The sequence below is a fragment of the Neodiprion lecontei genome, chromosome 6 (genome assembly GCF_021901455.1).
Source record: "Neodiprion lecontei isolate iyNeoLeco1 chromosome 6, iyNeoLeco1.1, whole genome shotgun sequence".
NCBI classification, from domain to species: Eukaryota; Metazoa; Arthropoda; class Insecta; order Hymenoptera; family Diprionidae; genus Neodiprion; species Neodiprion lecontei.
The window spans coordinates 124,161-140,266 of NC_060265.1; the positions used below are offsets into that span (position 1 = coordinate 124,161).

General features: G+C 45.9%; 1 protein-coding gene across 9 annotated transcripts in view; it reads right to left on the reverse strand.

Annotated features, from left to right (window-relative positions):
* Positions 1-16,106, reverse strand: part of LOC107224301 (fat-like cadherin-related tumor suppressor homolog) — a 222,825-nt gene that overhangs the window by 108,222 nt on the left and 98,497 nt on the right. The window lies entirely within an intron of this gene.

Here is a 16,106-nt window from a genome sequence, read left to right on the forward strand (position 1 = left end):
CACTCTTCGTATAAATATTCGTTGCTTTTTTTTCTAATTTTCCAACTCTATTAGATATCAGACAACAACTTCTTAAATTTGCTTCTTTTTTACAGGGCGCGATTATTCTCTTGCCCTTGGCGACGGCTATTCGATGGGACATCTCAACGTCAGATTCAAATTTTTTTCAGTATCTATTTCCGTCGCAGAGTGGGCCAGCAGATCTCGTAACTCGAAGAAGAGGAGCGAAAAATTCACGTTTTTTGCTCTGCAGGATACATATGGAAACGATTGAAATTTCAATTGTCAGCAGGAGAGAAACCCAGATAGCTTTTTTGTTTCAAATCGGGAAGAATAATGGCAAGTCCGATTCTGCATACCTACACTCGATGTTCGAAGACGAACAGGATGAGGGTAAAGGAGACTGAAGAGGGGAAGAAAAGAAGATCGGCGAATAAAAATACAAAAGCAGCGTACGTACCGCGGTTGAAATCTCAGCTGAATTACGCGGCAGTTAAATCTATCTACAAACACGAGATCTGCATACCGCTAAGCAGGACGGCGACCGAGACTGAAGCCGACAATAAACAGTCCCGCGATAGCCGTACAAGACATTTATGCTCGGCAAGGTTAAGATGCAGTTTTTTATACAATTCTTAAATGCTTCTCTCAAAGGGCCTTTCAAGTCGCGCTCCTCTCCCGTGGTACGTACAGGTTCGGAACAAACCGGTTTGCTACTCCCGAATCGTCGAACTAAGAAAGCCGTCATTGGCACTGACGGAGAAGAGTGTGAAATGATCTGGACGCTGGTCGTATTCGACGAATCGCCTGTGATGGATCAGGTATTCGGTGTTGAACCCTCAACAGCTGTGGCCAAACGTTTGAGACACGGACTTCGAGTCGAACATCGAAGCGCCAAGAAGCGGAAAGTGAGTAGGAAACAAGAAGAAGTATTATTGGCTGGTTCGAGCGCGGAAAGCTGGAACTAAATAGACCACGTGTGCAAGCGCTGACGCGCACAGGCACTATGCCGAATTACGATTTCATCGCTACCACGCTAAGCTCTGATGCTCCACCGCTGTTGGTCGGTTGGGGGGGGAGGGGGGGCGTGGCTCCAGGGTGAAGAAAACGAGTTACGTGACCGTCGGCCGGACGGTGCCGACGCATTATTGGAAGCCAAGGTGCCATAAGTTCAGAACTTCAGACTGCACGTATGGTTATAATAGATATAACACCGACCGTGCCTCAAACATTCAAAGCAGCATAAATTTTCCCGCGTCGCTGGTCGGCTAGTATCGTGGACTTCCGCTCACGGAGTGTTCGGAATCCTTGATGCGATGTGAACTGTCGAAAAGGCTACTAAATCTCATTTCGGATCACTGAACTTTTGATGTACGTAACGCTGGTCGTTCAGAAAAAAACATGTAAACGATACCGAGATCCACGTTTAAACGAAAGAAAGAGCGATCACCGTGTACGCCGTCTTCGTATCGACCCATGCTGAAGAGAGCGATAATCGAAGAAATGACGGAGGCATCATCTACGAGCGAGTAGGAGCAAGACGGACAGAAACACAATGTGGTCTTTCAGTGTCGGCGAGATAAGAGTAGTACCTCGCTAAATCCGTATACGCCGCGTTGGAAGATGAATTTCACCTGATTGAGGATGGAGACTCGGCGGATGTTTTCCGTGGATGGTTCGGTTCACCGTTTACTCAGAGTTGAAATTTTATTTCCACTCGGTTTGTCAAGCTTCCAAGTGTTCCCCATTGATATCGGGGGATTCGACGTACGACGAAATATGACTACGAGTACATTTTGCAGAGATTTTTCTCTGTTTCGAGTTCAGTATTGCGTTAGCGGTGAGGTTACAAGAATTCAGGTCCATAGAGCCGAGCGAGTCTTCTCACCGCGTTCGAGAATAAGAATCGAAATCTTTCTCTCTCTTACTCTTTGCATAGCACAGCAAGGCGACAGGCAAGGAGCGAAGCCAGCCGGCAAAGTCTCGCTCGAGGCGGCGGTAGTGGCTGCAGCATTGCTGAGACTTTGCGACACCGGCGCAACGCATCGCATGGGAGAGCGGGAAAAATCCCACCTCTGTAACAAAGACCTCAACAAACGATAGGGGAATCTGGAAGCGGAATTGCGTCAGGTTGACGCAGACGCTTGGCAGAGCGATACACGTTCACCTCCCCGCCGAGCTCCGGACGCGTCGCTGTCGTATTTGTTCTGCTTCCCTCCCCCACGACTCTCCGCGTAGTCCGCGGAACGATGATACCGTTTCATGTGCCAATGGACAGTAATGGAAAACTACACCCAGTCCCTTCCCATTGTTCCAATTTCATTTCACGAGAAAACCATTTTGCGCTACGTTATATAAAATTGCCTGCCTGCAGCGCGGTTGTGCAGAGAACCTTCATACGTACATGTACACCACGGATCGTGTTGTACGTTAAAAATGTAAAGTAACAAGGAACGGCCCAAGGGGGAGAAGAGTATAATATAATTTCACAAAGTCTCCGAGATCCCTCTTGCTGCTTTCCGACCTCTAACTCAGATTGGTGATCGGGTATACGCACGGAGACAAAACGAACGCATTTGATTCATTTCGTCCACAATTTTCGAAACATGATTTCCTCTGCGACGTTACAGTGGCGGCGGTCGGCCACCGCGACCAAAATATATCGGCGACCCGAGGACCGTGCAGAGCCGGGATCACGGTCTTCGGAGTTGGGCATTCGGTATACACGGTGTCCCGAGAGGTTTCATTACATGGCTGGTTTCCCAGGACAAACAGGATGCGCATTACGCTCGGCTGACCTCTACCAGCAGCCTCAACTCTTTGCGCTACCAGCCTGACGGGACAAACTGGACCAGCCCCTGGGAATGAAATGGTATTACCTTCAGCCCTTGTTCACCAGGGTACAACACGGCTATAGGTACTGAACGTTGCTCAACGGAGTTTACCCGAAATGAACAGTTCAAGAGTCAAAACTCGTGATAAATTCACCCTCCTATCGCTGAGAACTCGAATCAAAGAAGAGAGCACCGAACCTTACTTTCTGTCCGTGTAGTGCCATCAATTCTTGGATGTGAAAGGGAGTTTGGAAGCATTCTTGGTGAGCCAGAGTTCATCAATTATTGACAAAAGTCACTCGTGATCCTTTCTAAGCCTATATACACCGATGTAACATCTATCGAATGCTTGATAATGGTCTCTAACAGTGCGCCAAGTACAAAATACATTATTCATGAAAGCGCGGCTGGGTTGCATATTACATTCATTTTCATTTCTGATAGTACTACCGTGGTTATCAAAGAGCCGTGTAGCGGTGTTCATGCGGGTAGTATCGAAATTTTAATAACAGTAATTCCTATTACTACAGTAATAAGTGATATACACCATTATCAGGTTTTTTAATCATTATTGCTCGTTGGATGAACTAATCACGAGTCTGCATCGTGACAATTGTTACATTTTTACTGAGGGAAGTCGTTATATCAGCATTTTGGAGACGACGATACTGAAACGTGCTTCCCGCTACGCTTGACAATGAAAATATATCCAGGGCTAGTATGTGAGAAGATTTATACCAGTATCGAAGAGCAGCCGGAAGAGAAAGAGAGAGAGAGAGAGAGAGAGAGAGAGAGAGAGAGAGAGAGAGAGAGAGAGAGAGAGAGAACATTTATTTGACTCTGGAGCGATGCTCCCTAAGGGCCACAGGCAAATTACAGAGCATACATGTATATTATAAAATAAAATCATATAAATGTAAAGTATAAATATAAAAATAAAAATAAAAATACAAAAATATAAAATCTTAGTATAAAATGTATCCGTAAGCTATATGCACGATTAAAATAATTAAAAATAACATAAATAAAAATAGTTAAAATTGAATTAAACCTCAAACTAAGGTTAAAATGAAAAGAGAGAGAGAGAGAGAGAGAGAGAGAGAGAGAGAGAGAGAGAGAGAGAGAGAGAGAGAGAGAGAGAGAGAGAGAGAGAGAGAGAGAGAGAGAGAGAGAGAGAGAGAGAGAGAGAGAGAGAGAGCCGTGGGCGGCATAGGCTCATCTCGGCTTTCATTACAGAAACGCCCGGCGGTCATGTTTGACAAACACGTGTAGGCCCCGAAAATACACTTTGTTTACGGGATAACTCGGTGATCTCTTAGCAAACGGCTGGCAATCTTCTGTCAAAACACGGTGTTGAGTTATTTGGGAAAATGGCGGTCTCAGCTAGAGGTCAGATGCGCGGGAAAGAGGACAAACAAACACAGAGTATCTCCTGCAAATATTTTGTTTCTTGTAGATCCAGCTCTTTCAGGAGCGAAATTATATCGTCAACGCCACCACCCTCGTCGGTGTTGTACGTTTAGTCGATGGCGAATGAGAAACGGGGGAGTGGGGGCGTCTCATGGCGGGATTTCACCCGCAAACGACCATTCGACGCAATTTTGTCCGAGAATGCTTCCGTGCAGAACAGGTGTTCCACAGTTTTCATAAGAGGGAATGGAAAACAAAAACAGAACACACACAAGCACGCAGATGGGAATACAATGCAAGAAAAGACCGCAACTACCGAGGACTTCCTTGTCAATTACCATTAATTGGACATGATCGCGGGTTTTCCCTCGGGTCTCGGAAGCAAGACAACACGGAAATAACGGCTTCAACTCCACTTACGCCCACGTTGCGAAGTAACCCCTATTCTCGGATGGGGCGCGACAGTATGGCGAGAAGTGGGGAATAACAGAAAAAGAATTGGCATCCAGGAAGAGAACCGAATGTAAAAGACAGGGATGATTGAATGGAATAAAATAATTATGAAACCAGGCGCTGCGCCGCGTCTGCATCAGCAGCCTTTGATCCCGCAGAGTGAGGAGAAGAAGGGCTTTTATTGCATGTACGCCGGAGAAACAAGTTCCTGTAATTTTAAACCGTGCCCAGGTCAGCCTGCAGACTGATAGGAGAGATAAATACGGCCAACACGCGAGTGAAGTTTAGCGAAATATAGGTATGCGGAGAATAAACAGAGTTGTGGCGGTAGGCGTCTTTGCCCCTCAGACGCGCTGTCCTCTCGCACACAAGCTCTACTCGACGATGCTGCAACGGTCCTGAGACCAACCAACCAACCAACCAACCAACCAACCAACCAACCAACCAACCAACCAGCCAACCAACCAACCAACCAACCAACCAACCAACCAACCAACCAACCAACCAACCAACCAACCAACCCACCCACCCACCCACCCACCCGCTCGTCTCTCCGCAGACTGACTTCCGAGTATGAGCACGCGAAGGAACGGGTTTCCATTCAGAATCCCATCCTTCTTTTCCCGGTTCCTGAGGGTTCGAAAGATTTGCATATCCGCTGTCAACCCGTTGGACCGGCCAACAAACCGCAAAGTTATTCCCCCTGTGCGCAATGAATGAACATGTTTTTTCTACACCTTCTTCTTCACCTGCTTTATATTCTTCTACCATCTAACAGGTTTCTGTTCTACGGTCTGATAGACGGGAATGGAATGTCGTCAACCTACGTCTCATTGTAAGTTTTCACAATAATGTCATGTAGCGTAGAAAATTTCCCTACTCCCGCACTACTATCATCTACGTCTTTGGTACTTTAATCTTTGCACCGCTCTTCCACTGTGAGAGAATTCTGTGAAAGAACAGAAATAAAGAAAAGTTGTGAAAAAAAGAACTTGTATTGTTACGGTGAATCGTAGCGTACGCTTCCAACTGCGCGCACGATTTGCTCTTGAAGAACCATTCCTTCGAGCTGATATATAGATATACAAGTACATGCGTTTGACGCTGTCTTTCTCTCCGTCGAGGAGAAAGTAGTGTGCCATGTTATACATTGTAGCGAGGATTTTTGGTACTTTTCTTTTATCTGTACACCTAGGGTGAGCCAAAAAAACTAACTTATCGAATCTATGGTCTTAAAAGGATCTATTTACTGAGAAAATAATTCTCCCGTTTGGAAAAATTTTTTGCTCAATTTTAAAAGGTGTCGCTGGCTATCAGGCAAGCAAGAAACAGGCGTTTTTGTTCAAGCTCACAGAGCACGTGCGTGGTGGTGAAAAGAATGAAGACAGTGGCATTTCGGATGAGCATGAGCCTGAATCCAATAATTGAACTCCGTTCGGACGGCGTTAAATTCTAATTGAAACATGGATATTCTAATATATTCTAATGGATAATACGCCAGCCCGGCAAATTTATGAAAAGGCAAAGAATGATGTCTGGATAATCCTTTCCACAAAAAACACGCGGACAATGCGTGCGGCACAGCGGATTGTGCGCTGGGTCGCATGGCTAGATCGTTTCGTAGTTAATGGTTGAACAAAAGCGCATGCAGCAATGAGTATAAACATGGTATAATCGACGAGCATCAAGTGCCAACAATGGTATTGTCGCGGTCGAAAAGGGAGGGGGAGCCTCCCTCATCCGCTAATTGCTGGACGACCATTCGGAGCCAAATCCGACACAACTCGGTGGAAATATTCATTGAACAGCCAATATAGAGAGCAATCGATATCAGGATTCCTTAATCATGATATTCACACCTCATGCCCGGGAAGTGCCGCGCCAGTGTGTATATCCCCAAACCGTTCTTCGAACCCAGTCCCAATTTAGCCCCCCGGTAATTACTTACCGATTCAGTCGTGTTCAAGAACCACTATTGCGCCTACACGCGAACGTCTGTGGTTTAATTGGGTTAATGATCGGGCCTCCATCGGGTACCAATTAAATTTACTCAATCCCCGAACCTCGAGCTTCCCGTAGACGCAGGGGCGAGTAAGAGCAAGAAATGGGTAACAAAAAGTGAATCAAGATTACGCCTAGGCACACAGTTGAAAAAATAAATCGCTGTAGGTGAATATGTGGTATATTGTATACATGTATATCTCTATATTATAAAAATATCTCGCCGCCGCCGCCACCGCCCTGTCAGGAATCCAGCGTATATGCCCTCAGATATTGACAGATTTAGCCTCGAAGCCCGCATATGCATATATATGCCCTCATACCAGCACAGATTCTCTTCACCCTCCCTCCCTCTCTTTCCCGCCCCAGCCATTCCATCTGCCGCCCACCCACCCCCTATTTAACCCTTCACCCTTTGATCTTCGAGCTCCAACTTTCGACCTTTGACCTTCGACTTTCGACCTTCGATTTTCGACCTTCGACCTTTGCAACGTTTATGGCTATACGGCTGTGAAGATTTAACCCTTTACCCTACACATAGTTACCGCAACACCTATGAAGACTTGACCCTTTACCTTCTGTATACACCATCTAGGAATCAGGGATTCAACACTTAACCCTTCATACATATACATCCTTATACCTACAAAAATCTGACCTTTTACCGCCTCCCCCCCCCCCCCCCCCAAACCAAACCCAAAAATGGTGGTTGGCACGCGGAGTGGGCAGGGGGGCGAAGCTTCCCTAGCATATTATATATATATATATATATATATATATATATATATATATATATATATATATATATATATGATGCGTCCATGATATACATATACACATATTAAAACATACAACATGTATAATATGTATGTGTATAATTTTTCGAGTGATTTAATTGAAATCGTGAAAGGAGGATGAAAAGAGGACGGTTCTTTTCGCGGCGTCCGAAAGGTGAGGAGGTAAGGAGGGGAGGGTTATACACTCTCATCCGTTCGCTTGATAGCTTTAAGAGGACCATTCTCAAGATTTATGTTGAAGCGTGGTTTTGATTTAATTGGCTTCTTAATTGAGGGGCTCTCCGACGAGCATCGCCGATGCTCTGGATACCTACGGCCAGAATCCACGCGCTCCCTCCTCTCTTTACTCTTGCTCTCTCGCCTCCTCTGTAGCAGCCTGCGGGAGGTAGAGATATACCCCTGGAGGGGGATAAAAAGAGTCTCGTTGAGGCGAATAAAGCGACGATGGAGCATTCTTCAATGAAAACAGATATAATTTTTATCGACACGGTCAAGGTATTTAGGCGTTGAGAAACCAACTCACGAAAAAATGATTACGGACATTATTAATCTTCCGATTTGCTCACTTCCGACTTGATCACTATTCGAACTCTAAAAGAAACGTGCAGCGAGTGAGGTAGCAATGTTGTCCAGTATATGAAGCATCTATCGGATTGCAGCTTAGGATAAGAGATCCTAATAGAGAGGCCACGCGAAAAAATCACATTAACAAATGGCACATACACGGTTTACTAAATGTGAGCCTAGATTGCTTTTGTTTCTGGGCGTTGCCCCATGCGGTAGTGGTTCGATCCTGCCTGTCGGGCTGCTTGTTTGTTCGTAAGGTACAGGCACAGCTTATGGTCGTAAGATTTTCAACTGTAAATGAAGGAGGAACTGTACAACAGCGTACGACGAAAACAGGGTGTTACGTAGTACCGCAAAATTGCTCAAGTGTTCGTCAAGCTCACAGTCCTGCAAGATCCTGAACGCGGCGGTCGTTTGAATCAAGTGAATTTGTACATACGACCGAAAGTAAATGTGAACTTTTTTCCACATACATATTCAAGTTTTCACCGAACTTTGAACCAACATCTGCATCAGGAGGTGCTTAGCTACACCACTAACAGTCTCTTTTTACCGGAATTCCCCGGTTACTCAAGGGTGTAATGCCATCGCGTTTGGGTTGTTGTAATTTCTGAGAGTGTGACAAATACGGCGGTGAGTGAAAGCACTCGACATTCGCGGTTGTCACTCGTCCAGATGTTTCGGCCTCTAAGATAAACAGCCCACGTCTGGCAAGTCAAATTTACATATTACCGAGCTTTCGGATTTTCAGGATCAGAACAGGAAGCTGAACTCAACGGCGTGCCGATGTGCCTCCGTGGACGTGAACTTACACCTGTTAATCTAGTATTAACTAGACCACGACCGCCGTGCGATAATTATTCATACAGGAGTAAATAGACATGATTACCTCGTCGGAGTGTGGTTTGAATAATTAGCCTAGCGTGGTCGGACTAAACTCCGTGTAGTTCGCTGAATGACCAGGTAGGACGAGTTTATATATGTACATATTTCTATTCTTCTCTTTTCTATCCTGTTGATGAACAGGAGTTGGGAGATACGAATGAGATTGGCGCATCTAGATGCAGGACGCACCAGAAAAGTGTACATTAGGCCGACGGCGAATTCAGGGGTTTACATCAAAGACGGGGATCGACGGTCACGTTGGTCATCATGACGTGTACTTTCAGTGATCGCAAAATTTCACTGTCAAATAGTACCAACACGCGCAATTTGCTCTACAGTTCTGAAATGTTTCATTTTTGGCGTTCCGTGCTTCGAACCGACTGCACTCACGCTTTGCACAGAGGCACTCGGTATTCCGCACATCCACTTCCGAGGACAACAAATAGTTAAATCTATCTCGCGTGTAGCGGTGGCGACCGCAACGGAAATACATAATCGGGAGTTATAGCGGCTAATGCTACAGACCAAGTACGCAATCGGATTCAAGAGCTTTCCTTTGGCTTATACGCGAAACGGAAGTCGTCGAAAAGCAATATTATACTGTGGTGGTATATGTACATGTACGTAGGGTATATTATATACATCTGGCGAGCAGGAGAAACCTTGGAGAGCGAGAAACAACTTTTCCGGCTTAAGCTGGTTACTCGATAAGCGTCGAACCGAGTTTTCCAGATGTATATACCTGAATATACGCTTGTTATAACGCAGAGTTTGCGACCTGGGCGCCCCGTGGTCGCAATATCCAAGAAAAAAAAATCACCCTTCCGCCGTATTATATTGCTACTAGGTACGCATCATTTTTATCATTGTTATACCATCCAGAACGGAAGTTATTGATCTGAAATCGGTCGGGAAATCCCAAGGAAGCTCGTCCGTTTCGGGGATGTAACAGACGACAACAATATGGGCGTATTCTCAATCCTGTAAATTCATTACGTGAAATTTACTACGGAAACTTCTTCCGTGTAGGAATTTAATTCTAAATCAAATCTGAATGATAGCGGTGAATTTTCTTTTTTCGCGTTTATTCATTTTTATTTTTCATTCTCACCACCGTGATTTCCTGAGGAGGATGGGAAAAAGAGAAATTAGACGAGGATGAAAAATTACAGCGAACAAATTGGACTATTATTAGGATACGGTCCCGCGTTGCGGGTAGCTTGACGTTACCTTTTTCCGTAGCTGGCAACAACCCAGACGATCATAATTGGAAGCAGCAAGGCTCAGCGAAAAAATGAGGGGGAAAAGTGGGAGGAAAAAACGTGCAGGAAACACGAGGAGGAGAGAAGATTATGAGAACGACTGAGCGAGGAATAGGGACCGAAAGAGTTTCACCTGGGCTTCTGGCCAAGTCTCGAGGTTCGTTATTGTGTCGAGGAATTCGTTGCAGGATGCTCGCCTTAAGCATTCGAAAATTCTCCCATTTTGGCACGTTTTTTCATCCCTTCCTTTTCCTCAAATAATTCAGTTGCGCGAGACAAAAAAGAATAAGGAACATACCCCGTTTTGGACAGCTTCCTTTACACGGAATAGTATATGAAATAGACAATCATAAAAGGTTCTTACCCAGCGACAAGAGTCCAGGTGTCGACAAGAGAGAGGGAGAGCAGAGAAAGAGGAAGGCGAACCAAGCGGGAAATGTACCGAGGCTGCAGCCTGCGTTCGAGCCCTCCTTAATAATTGTCAGTTGAAGTTGCGGCGCGGCTGGCTGTCTCAAGTCTTTCAGTGAGGGCACCTCACAACCTTGTAATTTGAAAGGATGAAAAAACGGTAGGAAAAAAAAAATTCCAATTGCATTAGACCGGCTCTGTGATTGAGTAAATTACCGTTCCACGACAAATACAAGAAGTCGGGACTGGCGAGATCTAAACGCACCTGCCAGTGTTCGAGATGAAAACTGTCGTATTCACGTTGTAGGCGGCTCCAAGCTCAATTGCATATGTATATTAGGAGGCTACATAAATACAAAGGATATAAATTTTTACCAGACAGAGGAGATTGTCTAAAATCATCTGCTATAAATTTTATCTCATAAATCTGCACAAGAAAATTGAATAACTATCAAATGCAGCAGCATCAGCAGTTTATTTTTTTTTTTTGTTTGTTGTCTTAATTGGGAATACTTGGTCTTTGCACAATTACGTGAAAAATTGATTCTTGATTCCCCGTGCAGTGATATTTGTATCCGGGGGTCGGGCGTGGAGCAACCGGATGCATCTAGCTACAGGTCCTAATTAAGGAAATCTTTAACAATCTCGTTATAAGAGACAGCATACACATTACATCGCATCATCGCACCGGCGGGGTGCCTCCTCGTTATCGGATTATTTTACGACAACGACGCACTTTGCCGCTATTTTCGTCAACTAACGAATTTTTCGATAATAGAAGAACGACGGCGCCACCTCCCCACCCCCACCACCACCACCACCAACGTATACCGTCCATTGTAACCACTAACGAGAAACTCTACGGTCCTTAGGCGCAACCATCACACTTAAATTTGGACGTTTTTTCTTTACAGGGAGAAGTGGAAGAATCGCCGGAAAAATAAAAGTTGAAGAGATAAAGCTGTAGGAAAGACAGCAGAAATTCATTTGACTGCTTCTAATTTCCGCGAGGAGAAGAAAAAGAAAGATGCATCGATAAGAGGGAAGGAAATACTTTATGCGAAAGTTTCCGGGAGTGCCGTAGAAGACATGCAGCGAAATCAGTGAGACTGAAATTCGTTGGGAGAGGATGAGAGACTGATATTCACGTTGGTTCATCCCGACAGCCTCGCGTTCGGGAAGCGTGTGGGCAAGGGGTAAAAAGCAGGATGTGCTCGGCGGGACGTTGACAAAAAATTCCTCGAGATTAATTGCGCGCTTTTGCCCGTATATGTACGTATGTACCGAGGACATGGTTCTCTATTTGCAGAACGAAATAGCCACGGTCCAGTCGAAACGGAACCCCCCCCCTCCCAAGGTAATCCGACGCCCAATGGGACGCCCCCGCGGCCGTGGTCTGTACAGCAATTAATAGTGTTTACTTTCTGCCACTTAATCATGCAGCGGCCTGCACTGTCAGGCGACAAACTCTCGGTCCACCACCGCAAAACTCTCTCTCCCTCCCTCCCTCTCTGTCTTTTTTCTCTCTCCGCGTGAGTGTAAATGGGATAATAATATGATCCGCAGAGAAGGCAAGCGGTTTTTCATTAATTTCACCTCTTTCCTTTCAAAGGATCTCTTTTTCATTCCCGGATCACTCAAAAATCAGCCTTTCTCTTGTAAATTTTTCTACCCATTTCTGTTTTGCGCTTGCACAAAAACGCGATCAATAACCACAAATGTAGCTTTATTATGCGCACTTTGCGAGCTGTATAACAGGGGGAAGGAAAAAAAGTGAATTACTGGGAAATCTTCCAAACCAACATACCTTATGCACTGATAAACGCGCGTTGAATAAAAACAGAGAATAATTTCGTCTGTCAGTGAGTCGCGGGCAGGTAGGCGGAGGTAGAGCAGGAGGTTACCAAGCAATTTGTAACGCGATTTCGAGCTCGCAATACCCATTTTTCTCCCTCATGCCTTCGCTTATGCGTACCATTTATCAAAACGGTGCGGATATAAGCCTCGGGGTCATTACATCGGGCGCGAAGAATGCGGAAACTATATTTATCTCCTTCCTCCCCGCCCCTTTGGCGGCCGAAATGTTACGAGTATACGATCGTTTTGTTTCTAAAAAGAATATCCATTGGCCGAACGATCGAAAATTTTGCTCATCCATTTTCTTCGTCGAAATATTCCCACCGAATTACACGCACAATTCTCGGAGTGTGGACCTGAAGCTGAGCGGAGTAACGCGCACGGTGTGCAGATAGTTCATTCGCCGAGATTCGGCACGACGTCTATGAGGGTACAGCGACTGAATGATTCTCTTTGCCAATCCTCGAAGGAAACGGTGGCTGATGCAAATACGATCCCAGTTGAAAACCGCAGAAGCGAAAGCTCGGCATTGCTCTACAAGTTGGGAGAGCAACGCTGCGCGCATCTGGCGCCAGGATAGCGGATAGTACGAGGTATTCGACGTAGGAAGGAAGCTTCCGGCTCCACCTTTGAAACAGGGACAGATGTTTACGCGACTGCAGCATTTCGCTCACAAAACTGGGACGACGACGACGCGGAGGAGGAGGAAGAGGTGTTCGAACACCGGATCAGTCGGTCGGCTTGCCGTATGGTGCGGAGAGAAAGAAGGTATAAATTCGGATAACGATAAAGATGTATATGCATGCGCACAGCGTGTGGCGGAAATAGATGAAAGTTAATTAATTCGTGGCGCAGGTTGCAGCTCTCGGCGAGTAGAAGCTCGCCGTTATTACGAGCACTACGGTGTTCTGTTGAATTTCGGTTAAATTTAACCACGTGTACAGCGGCGGCGGCAGCAGCAGCAGCCACTTACGATCTATTTTCATTGCATCGTGCACTCTACGCGTGAGACTGTCGCTCAAAGTAGAGGGCTGGCCGTTATCAGCGGGGAGCGGATTCAGCCTTTCGACCGGGTACATCATCCGGCAGCGATGATCGGAAAATAGAACGAAACAAATTCGTACGATTGAAAAAATGACAAAATAGAAGAGCCGGCTCTCTATAAATATATAGGTATTAGGTTAATCTTTCTGGGTCGAGGAGATGCGAGCAGGCCGATGTGGAGATGATGATACTGCAAGGTAAATAAGCATACGCTATATCCAGACGACGCCGACCATTGAAGACCCTAAGCCGTCCGTGCCGAAAGTAAATCATCGTGCCTTTTAGCCGCTGCTGCTTAGATATACATTTTATATATACAGGAGGCCCGGAAGGTTATCTGCGATGGAGGGAAATCGGTGTAATTTTCCTTAAGCTATTGCTAGCTACGGAAGAAATAAACATGAGCGAGCGTCCCTGCTTTTACAGAGCAGCGAGCGAGCGAGGGAATGTTGGAAGAAGTGAATATCTTCTCAGCGCTTTTTTGCCTTTTTCACATGTATACGTATACATACACATTGGTATATACCGATGGAGGCACTATGGACAGAGGGAGGTTTATCGGTGCGAGGATTCCGGGAGTAGCTTGCTTCGAGCCCGTGTTTACCGCGGCTGGCTGGGTGACAGACGCCGAGCAAGCAGCGGCTATGAGAGAAATCCTTCGGGGTCCCGTGTGATTACGCTCTCCGGAGGAAGAGGCGAGGCGCGCCCCGTTTTACGTTTCGAGTGAAAAAAACAAAACGAAAATATAAAACAAAACCTGGACAGGGCGCAGGGTGCAACGAAACGCGAGCTTGGATCGGGGGGATCTCACGCCAGAATGACGTTTTAATTTAGCCGTTTCTTTGCCTTGGTTTATCATCCCGTCAGTTGGGAAAAGGGGGAGGAGGTGAGCTGGAGTTGGATATGCGGGAGGAGAAGCGAAACTTTGTCCCCTTTTTCCCGTGCCCATTTCCATTCCTGTACATGTGTATATTTTCCTCTCCGCGTGAATTCACATGTGAAATTTCTGCCCTCTTCGCACATCTGGCGAAATAAGGAATTGACCCAACACCCGAAAATTTTCTCAACACCGGCAAACTCGCGCGCACGTTCACGTCCCGCGATAATTGATGGTATTTTCGTGAGATCTGCTTGTGGAACAACTATTGTGGAAGCCTGATTTGATCTTAATTTATGGGAAGGGAAACTATTTCGACACGAGAGTTTTTTCGGACCGTCATGTCACCTTAAACGGTTTCAAGCTCGTATACGCTCAGCCTTGGTATTTGGGATTTTCCTTTATTCCCCCGTTATACGGAAGGAAAAACCGAGAGAGAAACGCAGGGCTAAAAGCACTCGAGGTTGAACGAACCCCCGCTACTCGGCAGACTTCCCTTCCACTCTTCGAACTCGAGCCCTGTGGCTCTGCGCCTTACGAGTCTCGAGGTCCACTTCGCGACGTCAACCACCGGCACGGAATAATGACACAAATCGATTTATGATTGACTTTTCCTCACCGCTGTTTCGCCCCTCTTTTAATACCCTCTGAAGTGCACGTTACGGGGATTATTTTTTACCTACAAATCTTTTCTGCGCTAAAATTTTATTCCCAATTCTCTTCGTCGGGTACCATTTTTATTCTCTGTCAATCGTAAATGGAATATCCATGCTGGATCTGACGGACAGGGGTATGTTTTATCAATGGTTTGAAAAATTGACAGAGTCAACTCGCACTCGTACCCGTAGAGAAAATGCTTGGAATTTCAAATTGAAAACTCACACCGGCGAGATTCGTCATCGACGGTGTGCAACGGTGTTAATATTTATACGAAGCAATAGAAAGAGGGGATACGAACGAACGAAAGAACGAAGGGCACTAGGTGGTTTTTATACGTATAAGGCAGAAGCAGAACGGTGGCAGCAGCAGCGGCGGTACGATACACGGGAATTAGCATACAACAAATTTCAAATTCCCTTCATAGAAAATTCAGCGACGTTCGTTCACTTCGCTTTAAGGAAATTCAACGACGCTGCGCGCCTCCTTTCGTCGCGCGACCATCCGACACGGCAGCGGAAAGACTTACGTATTCATCTTGCGGTGTATAAATATATCGGTTCCATTCTGCTACAGGGTCTGTGAAAGGGTGAGGAGGGTGGCTGTATAACTGCGCGACCGGATGACAAGAGCAAATACAGCCATGATTCGCTGTGGATGTAGGAGCGGGAAGAAGGAAGCGGCGGACGAAAGAAGTGAAAAGGGTAAATAAGAAGAAAAAATACGCTATTCCTGCTGTGCAACCGTTGTCATCCCGTGACGTTAGCCCTCCGACATTTTCCACGGCGGAGCCTTAAGGGCAGGAGCTGGAGAGCATCTTCTTTTACCTGAAAGTCCCGAATGAGTCCCTGTTCCTCGTTGGCGGATCCCTCAACGCCCGACCATTTGTCAAACTGCAAAAGCTATCGGCTCTCTTCGGACAGATTTAATGCCGGCAATTTTGTTCCTTGGAAATACCTACTCTCTGACACCTAAATTTTATATTTCACTCCTTGAAGGGCCCGTGGTGAAGGAAGACGACGAGCATGACGGGGTAACGAAATTGTCGATCGAA